Consider the following 6658-nt stretch of genomic DNA (forward strand, 5'->3'; position numbering starts at 1 on the left):
AAACATCAGTTTGAATCAGAAGACAAGACCTCAACTGGTCCCATATTACAGGGGGCACACTATATGGACCAGGGATTTGTTAACCACTTGGTCCATTGTTACATTACCTCCCCACCAAACCATTACAAGCGATGGAGGAATGCAGCAGGAGAATTGCATGGCTCCTGTTTGTTTACTAGCGTCATCAAAACAAAGGGTTAAGAAAATTGTCAGGCAACATAATGGACCTTCCCTTTTATATTAGAGAAGAGTTCCCACTCAATTTAATTTTTTGGGGGGTGGAATGTCACGAATATGAGATCCTTAGGCATCCACCCACACTTCATTTAATTATGTATGTATTGTATATATTACATATATATATATTGTATTCCTAACGCTATAGTGTTCCTTTAAGCACTTGGGTGTAGTGTGGAACTATACTCCTGACACTTACATATAATGAAGATGGTAGTGAAGTGGTTAAAGGGACACTTTAGGCACACAGACCACTTCAGCTCATTGAAGTGATCTAGATGCAGTTCCCCTGTCAGTTTAACCCTGCAGTGGTAATTATTGCAGTTTTTAATCAACTACAATAATTACCTTAAATGGTTAACTCCACACTAAGGGGACTTCCGGGTCATTAGGCGACTTTTGGTCGCCTGACGCTGGATGTCCTCAGGCTCCAACGTCACCTGAAACCCCATAGGAAAGCATTAAACAATGCTTTCCTGGGGGGCGGAGCTTGACCGTCGAGGAAGATGGCAGCATAATCCTTTAGCTCCCTCTTCCCGGCTCCTGAAATCCGCTACCATCCGCATGTACTGAGGCATAAACGCACCCAGAGAACACACAACAACTCCTACGACACCCAGCCGACCGCCACCCTGAGGTATGGGAGGCGGAAAACAAAAGAAGGACCAGACCCCATCGGTCGCCCCGATGTTTCGGCCACAACATGAACAGGGCCGGCCATCTTACCGCCAAAATCTAGATGAGGCCTGCATGGACTCCGACGGGAGCGAACACAGCACAGCCCCAGATGCCCCCCTGACCCTGCGCAATATGCAATCCATGCTCAGGGAAGCCACCGCGGATATCAAATCCCACATGGCGGCTGAATTGGATAAGAAACTCTCCGGCATTAAGGAAGACATCGAGGCCCTAACAAGCAAGGCCCACCACGCTGAGACCAGCATTAAGGACCTCACTGCCACATCCCAGGCACACTCACAAGACATCACATACCTGCATGCTAAAATTGAGGCAATGGAAGAAAGCATAAGAAGACCTGAACAACAGATCTCGCAGGAATAATATCCGGATCCGGGGCCTAACCGAGACGGTCACCACTGAAGGCCTACACGCCACCCTGACAAGCCTATTCAAATCAATCCTGCCCGAGGCATCCACTCAAGACCTCCTACTCGACCGGGCACACAGAGCCCTGAGGCCACAGACGATGAAACCGGACGCCCCCAGGGACGTCATAGTTCGCATGCATTTCTTCACCATCAAAGAAAAGCTCCTCAACCTCACCAGAAACTCCCCACCGCAATACAAGGGGGACCGCCTGGCCTTCTACCAAGACCTCGCCCCATCCACCCTGAAAAAGCGGAGGGACCTCAAACAATTAACCCTTACGCTTACTCACCACGGCATCAGGTACATGTGGGGCCACCCATTTAAACTGGTAGTCCGGAAAGACAACCAGACCCATGTCCTCACAAGCCCAACCGAAATGATCCCGTTCGCGGACTCGCGGGGCCTCACCCTGCTACCGCCACCACCACTAACATCCGCGGGAGCGGGGGGCCTACATCGGGCCCAAAGAGAGAGGTTCATGAGATCCCCGCGCCGCACTCCGCGCAAGAGGCAATCGGCATACAGTGAAAGCCGGGATTGACTCCATGAAGAAGCCCGCTAGCGAATACAGCGAACATCCTGGACCCCATATATTACCCACATGAACGGCAGACAACCTGGGACACAACAACTGCACCACGGACTTTAACCCACCTTGCCAACCCACCAACCCTTGACACAAAGGGTCTGCATGGGACCGGCGGAAGACGGCTTTTTTCAATTACATCAAAAGCTATGCCCCAACCCTAATCCCAGAAACCACACAGCCTACTACCCTCCAAGAGACACATCCACTGACCCCCCGCAAAGCCCGGCATCCACCTCCAGCAGAGGCCCACTCGAACTGCCCGACCCTGGTCTCCACAACCTCCATGCCCAGCGCGAATCCCAACCGAAGCACAGACACCAAGATGCAGAGCTGGGGACACCACACCCGAACCCACGGAGATTGGAGGTAACAGCGGGGGGCAACTATGGACATGGGGTAAACGAGCGCAGCTCAAATAAGCAATGGCCGTTTAACTCTCTGAAAGTATATGCTTTTATATCCTTAAACTCACCTTGTGGCCTTGGTCAGGCCGGGATATCTAGCACTAGACATATAGCCTACACTGAAAGTATTGCCTGTACCTTACTATACTCTTGACGCTTTAACTTTACCAGAAAATGCATGTATAGAAGCTCACCATAACACCAAGCTACTATCACACATTCAGGGGTAAGCCCCACGACCTGGTCACTGTCACCACAAACCCTACCAAACATAAGAGTACAGGAGGCCGGGTAGACGTATCGGACACTTACATCACGTAATATGTCTGCGGCCATAATCTGCACGGCACACTGGTCGCTGCTCGTTTATCAGGCTATATGACAGGTGACAGATCCAAATCACACTGAGACAACCGCAGGCGACCCCCCAACCTCCACGGCCACACAACCCTTCCACCCACCCACGCCCCCCCCCCCACCCACTCCCACTATGAACGGAGCAACCCTCACGAACTACACACAAGGTAACGCAAACGACTAGGGGAGATCCCCCAGACCCCCCCCCCCACGCAGAAAGTGATAAAACAAAATGGGCAACCCTAATACACTCCCCCCAACCCTCTGCAACAAGGACCAGGCACCCACTGGGAAGGGCAAACCTAAGAGGAACCCCGGTAATCCTCACTCATAACATCACGCACCACTACATGCCCACTGCACACACCCCAACCAAACACGCAGACAACTAGGGGACGGATCCCACCAATGGCCCCTCTACCCACGAGGACCCTACCCCCACATGGGCATCACAGGAGGCCCACAGCCCAGCTGGCCTGGCTCCAAACAGCTAAGGATGCACTTACTTACCTAACAAGCACCACACAGACAAGGGGCAAAACAGCACCTGACGCAACGACACCCCACGTAAGCCCGCGACACCGCCCCAACCAGACCCTTTCCACCGTGGCAGGCACCAAACCCAACCAATACAACTCCACAAAGAGGTTTGACATCACACGAGAATTATACACCCACATTCCAGGGCAACCAGGTTGTAAAATGTAAGATGTAAAATGTAAAATGTAACATGTACAGTACGAAATGTTAAATGTTGTTGTATATAGTTCACAGGTTTTCTCTTCTCTTATGTTTTATGCTGAAATGTATTGTTGTGACCACGCACTCTGAACCCACCCCACAGAAACACGGAGGCACCAATGCCACTCTTACCAAAAACCAATACGAGGAAGCGCTAAACCACCACACACCACAAGGGGCAACGACGTCACCCACACCACGAACTAACTGTTCTCTACCCACAGACGCTGACTCAGAGCCACACCCCAGTACACACAAAAGCTGGGAGGAGCGAGACGAGGCTGTCGACACAGACGTACGACCACCTACTCACCTCCTCTACTCACCTACTGATTATTTCCACCAGACAACCAAGGACCCACTCGGACACTCCGAACCCCCAGGACGACCTGGCAACATGACCATAAGACCAGGTTAGCACCCGACACCCACACTTATACTCCCCCCCCACCCTCCCGGCCCCTCTCCCCCAGTCCCCTGTCCCCCCCAATCCCCACACCACATCCCTGAACCCCCACCTCGCCACACGGATCCCCAAAGTAGAATCGGAGATGCCCTCACAACCGCACCTACGCGCCACCCCAGGACCTGAGGACAGGGGCTATACGAAGCCCACCCACCTCACATGTATATCCATTAACTGTAAAGGCCTCAATAATCCAGCTAAAAGACACCGCCTTCTCCAGTGGGCCAACCGCACCAACGCCGACTTAATCCTACTCCAGGAAACCCACTATGAACAGTCGAGAGCCTTCCCCTTCATGAGCAGACACTACAGGGAGTGCTACTTAGCAAGCTCACCACAGGGGAAAAGAGATGGGGTAGCCATACTGGTGCGCAAAACCTGCCCCATCACCTTCACACGCACAGTAACTGACCCCCAAGGGAGATATCTTACAGTGGCGGGACAGATAGGGCCCCACAAATACGCCTTCTCCTCGATTTATGCCCCCACCCACCCCGACACACACTTCTGGAACACATTCCAGACGCACCTCCGTCTTTTCTCCTCCCACCACCTTATAATAGGGGGAGACTACAATGCCATGCTGGCACCTGAGCTAGACAGACGCCGACCAAAAACGCCACACGCGAGACCCCTGCCTCCCACACGAAACGACAAAACACTCCAAGCCTTTGTCTCCCGCACACATCTAGTAGATGCCTGGAGATACTCCACCCCACCGAAACAGACTACACATTCTACTCAAACCCACACTCTTCTTACTCCCATATAGACATGTTCCTCACGTCCCCCTCCCTACTCCCGCACATTACAAAAGCAAACATAGGATCAATCACATGGTCAGACCATGCGGACATACTCCTCTCCTTCACCCTTCCACACACGATTAGGAACTGGTCCTGGAGACTCAACCCGACCCACCTACACAACACGTCTATTAAAAATAAAATCCAATCAGACATCGCGGATTACTTTGAAACCAACAAAGGCTCCGTTACCTCCGCATGCACCCTATGGGCAGCCCATAAAGCGGTCATACGGGGCAAACTAATAGCGGCAGCCTCGGCACATAAAAAGCAACAGCTACAAACACTAGAAACACACCTGTCAGCCCTAAGAACACTGGAACACCAACATAAAATAGACCCCACACCTGGCCTCATGTCCCAAATCCAAGCACACAGACGGGAAATAAAATCATTTATGGCACAGGACTCCAAAAAAGCCCTCCAATGGACTAGACAGATGTTTTACGAAAAATCTAACAAGGCAGACACACTCTTAGCCCACAGACTCCGTAAACGGACACGCAACAAACATATCCCACACATACTAACACCCGATGGACGAAAACACACTCTCCCGAACCAAATCGCAACAGTCTTCCAAGAATATTATGCCTCATTATACGACCACGACCCCGAATCGTGAAGCAACCCCTCCCAAACAAGAATCAACATAAAGGCCTTCTTAGACCACATCCCTATGCCCACCCTCACAGAAACAGGGAAACAGACACTGTGCTCACCCATCACACTCGAAGAAATAGCACAAGCCATGAAAACCTTAACCCCTTAAGGACCAAACTTCAGGAATAAAAGGGAATCATGACATGTCACACACGTCGTGTGTCCTTAAGGGGTTAAAGCCTAACAAATGCCCAGGACCGGACGGCTTCTCCGGACTGTACTACAAAACATTCCCGTCGCTACTCCTACCACAACTCCTACACTTATTCACATCACTCATGGACGGGGAAGTCCCACCCACTGACATGATAAAAGCCAACATATGCCTACTCCCCAAGCCCCACGCATCACACACTGACCCGGGCCAATACAGACCGATATCACTACTCAACACCGACATTAAGTTATTCACCAAAATCTTAGCCAACCGACTACACCCCTTCCTCCCCAAACTAATCCATCCAGACCAAGTCGGATTCATTCCACACCGTCAAGCATGCGACAACACCAGGAGAACATATGACCTAATTTGGACGGCAAACCACCGACGACAACCGACTCTCCTCCTCTCCCTAGACGCCGAAAAGGCATTCGACCGCATACTATGGCCATATCTGTTTGCAACCCTTGAAAGAATGGGCTTTCCCGGAATCTTTGTGGAGACCATAAAAAATATATGCCCACCCACCTTCCTTCACAATCTATAATGGTATCTTTAGAACCCCTCCTCCAGAAAATTCTGCAGAGGCAGAGGCAGAGCCAGAACCAGCGCAAAATCAGTCAGGCAGTAAGGTTTTAGCCCCTTCTACTTCTCGGGGGGAGAGGGAAGTAGCTATAGCCAAATGTTTATAATGACACAGTGGCCTTTCTTATTATGACATTCAAAGAAGAGGGTCTTGACTGGACTGTTTTTTATGATCTACTTAAAAAAAATAGAGGGGCTGCACAAACAATTGCCGTGCAGCATATCCACTGCAATAAGCTGCTGTGAACATGGTACTTAGCTTGTTAAGAAAAAAAAAATGAAAATATTCAACTGATTGTGTTCTGTGTTTTCTTTTCTAGACTCTGTGCCAAATGGCTTCTCCAATTCTACTGGTAAGTCCTTGGATATAAAGAGATCTTGCTAGTTATTTAAAAAGTATTTCCATGGGTATAGAGTATTTCATAAAACCACAAGACAAAACAAGATACAGTGGACATATGCTTGTACATGTATATATGTGTATTTGTATATATACAGGTGCCAAAAAGAGTGTGGTGAGGCCACACATAATAAAACTCC

Source organism: Pelobates fuscus, chromosome 10 (genome assembly GCF_036172605.1).
Source record: "Pelobates fuscus isolate aPelFus1 chromosome 10, aPelFus1.pri, whole genome shotgun sequence".
NCBI classification, from domain to species: domain Eukaryota; kingdom Metazoa; phylum Chordata; class Amphibia; order Anura; family Pelobatidae; genus Pelobates; species Pelobates fuscus.